General features: G+C 38.7%; 1 long non-coding RNA gene across 1 annotated transcript; it reads right to left on the bottom strand.

Annotated features, from left to right (window-relative positions):
• Positions 1-6,332: 6,332 nt before the first annotated feature.
• On the bottom strand, positions 6,333-7,934 carry LOC106426208. The gene is made up of 2 exons (XR_001285279.3): positions 6,743-7,934; positions 6,333-6,647 (listed from the first exon to the last, which is right to left on the bottom strand). It is a non-coding gene; the product is annotated as an uncharacterized LOC106426208 (long non-coding RNA).
• Positions 7,935-8,331: the final 397 nt, after the last annotated feature.

Genomic DNA, 8,331 nt, shown 5'->3' with positions numbered 1-8,331 from the left:
TCAATACCGTGGAGGCTACAGGGGACGAGGTTACTCAACCAAGGCAGGGGTTTCTATCAGCAGTTTGGTCAGAACAGTGGCCGTGGACAGCAGCAGAGTTCGTCCCGTCCTACATGTCAGATATGTGGCAAGTTTGGTCATTCAGCTTCCAGTGTTATCATAGGTATGATGAGAATTTTCAGCCTCAGCTACCTCAGGCAAATGCAGTGATGAGAACTACAGAAGACTCAGACTTTGATGGCAATGAGTGGTACCCTGACACAGCTGCTACACATCACATTACAAACTCCACTCAGCATCTGCAATCCTCACAACCCTACTCTGGAATAGATTGGTAATGGAGACTTTCTCCCAATCACTCATGTCGGCTCCATTGCATTACCATCTATGTCATGTACCTTACCACTTAATGGTGTACTAGTATGTCCTTCAATAACAAAGTCTCTGCTATCTGTATCGAGATTGACTGATGACTATCCCTGTGAATTTGTATTTGACTCCCGTGATGTACTTGTTAAGGACAAAAAGACACAACAACTTCTCAGTCGAGGAAGCAAGCGTGAAGGTCTGTACCGGTTAGAGAACCCTCAGTTTCTTGCGTTCTACTCATCTAGGCAGCAGTGTGCAAGTGATGTCATATGGCACAAGAGATTGGGGCATCCTCACCAGCAAATTCTTCAATATATATCTTCAATACAAGCAATTTCAGTTAATAAAGTCTTTAAGACTATGTGTGAGTTATGTCAGCTAGGGAAAACCTGCAAGTTACCCTTTTCTATTTCAAATTTTCAGTCTGAGAAACCATTAGAAAGGATTCATAGTGATGTATGGGGTCCTGCTCCTGTAACTTATGTTCAAGGTTTCAGATATTATATCATTTTCATTGATAATTTCTCGAGATTCAGCTGGCTCTATCCGTTTAAGCGCAAATCAGATGTGTTTTCCGTTTTTAAATCCTTTCAAAGCATGGTTGAGAATCAGTTTGAAAGGAAGATACAAATTTTTCAGAGTGATGGAGGAGGAGAATTTGTAAACACAGAGTTTGCATCGCATCTAGCACAGTGTGGCATCAAACACTACTTATGCTATCCGCATACTCCAGAACAGAACGATTTGGCTGAGAGAAAGCATCGTCACTTGCTTGAACTCGGGTTGTCTATGATGTTTGAAGCGAAGCTACCTCAGAATCTTTGGGCTGAAGCTCTGTTCACAACAAATTTCTTGACAAACTTGCTTCCACACTCTGCTACTGGAAAGACAACAAGTCCTTTTGAGAAGTTAAATGGAGTTGTACCTCACTATTCAGCCCTTCGCGTGTTAGGATGTGCATGATATCCATATCTCCGACTGTATGCGCAAAACAAGTTTGATCCTAAGAGTCTTTTATGTGTCTTCTTGGGTTATACAGAGAAACATAAAGGATATCGGTGTCTTCAACCTCCTACTGGACGTGTGTACATAAGTCGCCATGTTCTCTTTGATGAAGGTCATTTTCCATTCTCTGATATATATAAGTCAAGTAGTGAGCAGATAAACACACCTTTGTTAGAGGCTTGGTACAAAGGTTTGAAGACTGTTGTTTCAGAAGATGAAACTGTTACTGAAGCAAGCCAAGAAGAAGTTATAACAGGAAGTCGAAGACAAGTTGATAAACCTCCAGTCAACCCGGCTCCTTATCAGTATGCAGAAGAAGATTTTCCACCTCTTCCTTCACAAGATCATGTGCCTGTCCCAGAGCCTGCACCAAATCTAGTTCAGGTACCTGCCCCTCCTCCAGAAGACAACACTCATACTATGGTTACGAGGGGAAATGATGGTATCAGAAAACCGAACCCAAGATATGTGTTGCATACAGTCAAAAGTGTTACTAAAGAGCCTACAACTTTGGCTGAGGCTCTTAGTCACCCTGGTTGGAATGGAGCTATGTCTGAAGAAATTGGCACATGTCATGAGACACAAACATGGAGTCTGGTTCCATGTCCTAAAGATGATCATGTCATTGGGTGTAGATGGGTTCATAAAGTAAAATTACATGCGGATGGAACAGTTGAGAAGCTGAGATCAAGACTTGTCGCTAAAGGAAATGAACAAGAAGAAGGGGTTGATTTCTTGGAAACTTATAGTCCTGTTGTTAGAACAGCAACAGTTCGAATGGTGCTGCATACAGCTACGGTTAATCATTGGGATATCAAGCAATTAGACGTTAAAAACGCCTTCTTGCATGGTGACTTAGCAGAAACAGTTTATATGAGACAGCCTCCCGGTTTTGAAGATACTGTGCATCCAGAGTATGTGTGTCTCCTGCACAAAGCTATTTATGGGTTGAAGCAAGCTCCACGTGCTTGGTTTGACAAATTCAGGACATTTCTCTTGAAGTTTGGGTTCATCTGCAGTGTTAAAGATCCATCTCTCTTCATATATCATCACGGTACTACCATCATCTTTATCCTATTATACGTTGATGACATGGTATTAACCGGTAATGACCCTGATGTGTTAAAGAAGCTATTGAGTTCTCTTAGTTCTGAGTTTCGAATGAAGGACATGGGTCCTTTGAGCTACTTTCTTGGAATTTAAGTGCAATACACGCCCACTGGTATGTTTCTGAATCAGGAGAAGTATGCATCAGACTTGCTTCACACGGCAGGGATGATTGATTGCTCACCTATGCCTGCTCCATTGCCTCTGCAACTAAACAAGGTTCCATACCAAGAAGAATACTTCAAAGGACCATCATACTTTAGGAGTCTTGCTGGAAAGCTTCAGTACTTGACTTTAACAAGACCTGATCTTCAGTTTGCAGTTAATCTAGTGTGTCAGCGAATGCACAAACCAACAGTGGCTGACTTCAATTTGCTAAAACGAGTTCTCAGATACATCAAGGGTACTCTTACCATGGGTCTACACTTTACCTCAGACTCAGATTCTTCTCTTAAAGCTTTCTGTGACAGTGATTGGGCCGGTTGCAGTGAGAGAAGACGTTTTACAGGTGGTTTATGTACAATGATTGGTTCAAACCTCATCTCATGGTCAGCTAAAAGGCAAGATTCAGTCTCAAGATCATCAACAGAAGCAGAGTATAGGTGTTTATCTGACACTGCTGCAGAACTTTCTTGGATCAGAGATCTGTTGCAGGAGCTTGGCTTTCCCTCTATGAAATCAGCTGAAGCATACTGTGACAATTTATCAGCGGTTCATCTTACTGCTAACCCGGTGTTACATAAAAAGTCCAAGCACTTTGCAACTCACTACCATTTTGCTCGAGAACAAGTGGCTAAAGGTACATTGATCGTTCAGCATGTGCCTGCTTCGTTACAGCTTGTTGATATCTTCACTAAGTCATTACCACAAGAGGCCTTCTACTCGTTGCATTCCAAACTCGGTGTTGTGTCGTCGCCCACCACGAGTTTGCGAGGGGATATTAATGTAGTCCAAGTCCAACAACACAAGAGACCTCAAGTTCATCAACATAACAAGCCCATTGTGAAGTCTCAGCTACAAGACAAACCTCCAACGTTCACAAAAGATAGAGCACAAGGAGGTTGTGCTCAACGTACGATACAGCAGTCAATCCAGATAGCTAATAGATTCTCTCCTTTGTTAATGGCCAGCTGCTGAGATCACAATTGTATCATCTCTAGATCCTTCGGCTTTAGCTATATATGGAAAACGTTTGTAACCTTGATGATTTAAGCAATAAACGTATTATTTTGAAATCTTTTGCTCTGTTTATTCCTCTGTTTTGGTTCTACCTATACATACTTTGTGGTGATATTTGAAGAGTGCACCTATGCAGTTTTCGATGTGACTAGGAAAATACAATATATTGATACGGTTATTGAGTTATAATTTTGACATTTTCTATGAGCTATGAGTTGAGAATGAAATGGTGGATTGGTTGTTGTGAACTGTGAGAGAAACAAAGAACTGTAAGATTAAAATGACTTATTGGTTCTAGGAATACATTTACCATTTCAAATCCAAGACGTTTATCTGTAAATTAAGAAATATGGAGAGATTCAGTCACTAATTGCACAAATAGGAAATGTCAAGTTAGAGTTTCAAAAAAAAAAAAAAAGAAAAAAAAGGAAATGTCAAGTCCGCGATAGTTAAATATTTCGCAAAGAAAATAGGTCAATGGTATGCCATCATGATGAAGAGTTTACTAATCGTGTTAAATGTTTTATTGTCAACATCTTCGTCAAATCCATCTCATACATCATTTTATGCTATGTGATTGTAATTATGATCACGCATCTGATAAGACTCTTTATCATAGGTGATAGGTGTACTGAAAGGCTTGGTGGAAAATACTATAGAGTGAAAAATTCTAGTTATATGCTTACAAGATGATTCTGCAACTTAGTTCATTTGTTGAATTACACTATTTTGTTCCACCTTAGTTTTGGATTTCGCAGTTTCCCCCACAGCACATAAGCAGCCATAAGTCTGTTTAGGCCTGGGCATTTCAGGTATCGGTTCGGTTCGGTTCGGGTATTTCGGGTTTTGGGTAGTTCGGATAGGGGCTAGAGGATCCATTTAGTTCTTGACCTATTTTCGGTTCGGTTCGATTCGGATAGTTTCGGGTTCGGTTCGGTTCGGATAGTAAATGTAGGAACCGGAAAATATCCGGAAAAAGTTCGGTTCTCATTTGGATCCGGTTCGGATTTGGATAGTTCGGGTAGTTCGGATAATTTGGATAAAATATCGGTTATTTAGGGTAAAATATCAAATAATTAGGATGATTTAGATAAAAAATTTGGATATTTCGGATTACTTTGGATATTTCGGATAAAACTATCTGGATAGTTTCGGATACTTTCGGGTAGTTTGGATACTTTATAATAATTTAGTTATCCTCTACTATTTTCAGATACTTTTAATAGAATTTTAAATTAAAAATATATATTTATTGATGTTATATGTATATATAATTAATATTTTTATATATTCGGATACCCGTTCGGTTCTCGGTTCGGTTCCGGTTCGGTTATTTCAGGTATAAAAATATAAAAACCGTTCGGATATTTGAGGGTATTAGTCCGGTTCCGGTTTCGGGTATTTCGGTTCGGTTCTTCGGTTCCAGTTATTTTGCCCAGGCCTAAGTCTGTTAGTCAAAAGTTCATGATATTATTGTTAACAAGATTAAATCACACCTGATACATTTTGAAATAAAGCCATGATGAATAAAAAAATCGGAAACTATTTTAGATATTCTTAAAATAAAATGAAACTATATATAGTGAAAATAAACAGAAATTAATCTCCTTAAAGATGAATTTTTAAGTGGGAAAATATCCTTGGAACACCCTACTTAATACTTCCACCCCTTTTGAATTGGAACTGATTTGTATATATCTATCCAATTTTTTTCGGTCTTAAAGAAAGTTCAGAAAAAAATTCTCAAAAAAATTGAAAGCTAAGAAAAGGATTTTTAAAGTCTTCATATTTAAACTTTTTGGTTTTTTTTTTTGTGACAAAGGAAAAAAAAGTAAAGAAATAGAACAATAATGAACCTAAAACGAAAAAGTTCAACAAAAAACCCTAAAATGGTCCCCTTTTTAGACAGTAGAATGAAGAGGAATCTAGAATTCGGTCTACCAGAAGCTGGAAACCTTAGACATAAAGAAACGTTGCCACCACTTAGTGCTGGGTTCGCGGGTCAACCCGCCCCGACCCGCCGCGGGTCGAATCATTTTTTCGATTCAAAAACTCGACCCGCATAACCCGCAAACAAAAACTTTTATATCCGCACCCGCCCCGCCAAAACCCGCGGGTAACCCGCCAAACCCGCGGATAATATTAATTATATTAAAAATAGTTATTTTAATTAAAAATGATTATTTTCTAATTATATAATAATTATTTTAATTAAAAATAATTATTTTTTATTTATATAATAGTTATTTTTAAAAAATACTATTAAAAAAATATATTTATAATTAAAATTATATAAATATTTATTGTTTTTTATATATTTTACGAAAAAATGTTTTTTTTTTCAAAAATGTTTTTTTTTTTTAATTTGCGGGTACCCGCGATTCAAATTCGGCTGACCCGCACCCGCCCCGCTCAAAATAATCTCGACCCGCACCCGCACCCGCGATTTAAAAATTTCAAATGGTTCGACCCGCACCCGCCCCGCGGCGGGTCAAACGGGGCGGGGCCCGCGGACAATGATTAAAATTTCCAGCTCTACCACCACTGTGATGAGGAGGAAGATCGCTTGAAACTAAACCGGAACCAAAATGCTAAATAAAAAGCCACCACAATGAAGGAGATAAACCAACCACCGACGAGAACTGTAAAGGGCAAATTGTATGAAGAAGCAATGAAGCGAAAAAAAGGAGTTCAGATCTGGTAATAGATTGTCACTGTAGTCAGTTGTCATAAGGAAATATTTCAAAACACCCTCCACCATTCTCGAAGCAAAGAGATCACTCAACATGCCAATAGTTCATACAACCCTAAAATTAGCTCACCTAAACATGCTTTCCACCCGAGAGATCTTGACAAAATTCCAACACAGACGAGCAACGACTTCACTTCCAGAGCCAATATATCCAAACAGAGAGCTTCATCTAAAATTTCAACGATAATCCATGAGGAAGCTTCACCATACCTTCAAACACCGTCAAACTAAAGGTCTACACGGAAAACCTCATGAGCGTTACTTAATCTACTTTAAATAACCACAAAACCAATATATAAAAACTAGGGGAAGAAATGGAAAAGGAGGTACCTTTTACGGCTCGGAGAATAAAATGCGGAGGCCAAAGAGATGGAGGCAAGGGATACAAAGAGGGTGTAGATAGAAAGGATAGAAATGAGAGAGAAGAAACGATTGGCCAATTTTCTTCTTTTTTTTTTTTTAAATTAAAATTATATTGATTCATCCCTCTTAAGGGCATTCCGAAAAAGTGACAACCCTAACGTGGCTGTTCCCCGGAGAAATGGCTGAATCTAGGTTACATGCAATGAAACAAAACGTAGAATCAAGTCTTAGCACAAGAGGAATAAAAGGTTGAGGGAAAGAAGACGAGGTCCTCCTTCGGGTGAACGCCGTGGCTATCAGCTTCGATTTCCGGTGACATCGCGAGAGAGGGGCGTTCAAGCCAGCCCAAGCTCCGCCTCCGGGTACCGTTGAAGAAGCCACCCACGAAGGTGTCCCGCGGCCCCAATACGCCGGCCTCCGAGAGAAAACAACCTCCAAAAAACCTCATTGCCGTAACTACAAACGCTTCATCTCTTCACAGGTCCGAGACCCTGCGTGTTCCTCCACTTCAGGTGGTGTAAGAGACGGTTCCACGACGGAGATGCATCTCAAAGGGAACCGCCATCCCATTCGAGAGATCCGCCGCCGCCAAAACGCAAACCTTTCAATCGGAGATGGAAACCCTAGCCCCGATAACTGACAAGCGGTTTCCGATGAGCTCTCCGTCGTCCCCTAACAGATCGCCGTCATCGTACTCCCGACAAGTTACCAGAGCACCAGATCTCGCCTAGGGATCTGTGCGTCATAGATCCACCCGATCTCGCCGAGAAGCATGAGAAACATCTCCATTGAACGCCGGAAGTCACAGCTCCGTTCCGTCGCACAAGATTCGAGAGGGGAGAACCCTACAGCCACCGACAAGTCGCCGGAAAGTCATAGAGCCTCCCCTCGAAAGCAAAACGCTGAGCTTTGGAGTAGAGATAGAAGAGAGAAGAGAGAAGGCGCGTGTGTTTCAGATGCCGCTCATAGGCCTAATCCACAATAGTGATTGATTGGCCAATTTTCATTTGCTTAATTTCTGGCCGCAATAGCAAATTTTAAGAAAAAGTGCTTACAACACTTGTGTAAATTTGTTACAAGTGAATCAAATTCGCTTTTTCTTAGTTCAAATGTGAATCAAATTTTCTTTAAGCTCAACAAATAATAAAGAAAACTATTCGTATACTAAAATAATATATGTTAAAATATATTTTAAAACAATCAACATGTATTTATAAATTATCTTAAACATATTTCTTTTCTATAATATAAATAAATGAATTTTAAAAATGTATTATAGCAAATTTATAAATTTTTTAAAAAAATATTTTGCAGGAGGTTATCTATTTGATTATTTCATATTGTTATTTTACTGTACCTAAATCAAAAATATATTAGTAAGTAATATAAATTAATAACAAAGTAAAATATATTAAACAAATCATTATATATTAATAATGATGAATAAGAAATATAAACAAAAATATTATAGAGTTGAGTAATATATAATACTAAAATAGAAATTATATATTTAAAACATTTGTAATAATATCATATATATTTATAAAATGAAAAAA

The sequence above is a fragment of the Brassica napus genome, chromosome C6, assembly GCF_020379485.1.
Source record: "Brassica napus cultivar Da-Ae chromosome C6, Da-Ae, whole genome shotgun sequence".
NCBI lineage: Eukaryota > Viridiplantae > Streptophyta > Magnoliopsida > Brassicales > Brassicaceae > Brassica > Brassica napus.
This window is presented reverse-complemented; position numbering and strand designations above follow the sequence as displayed.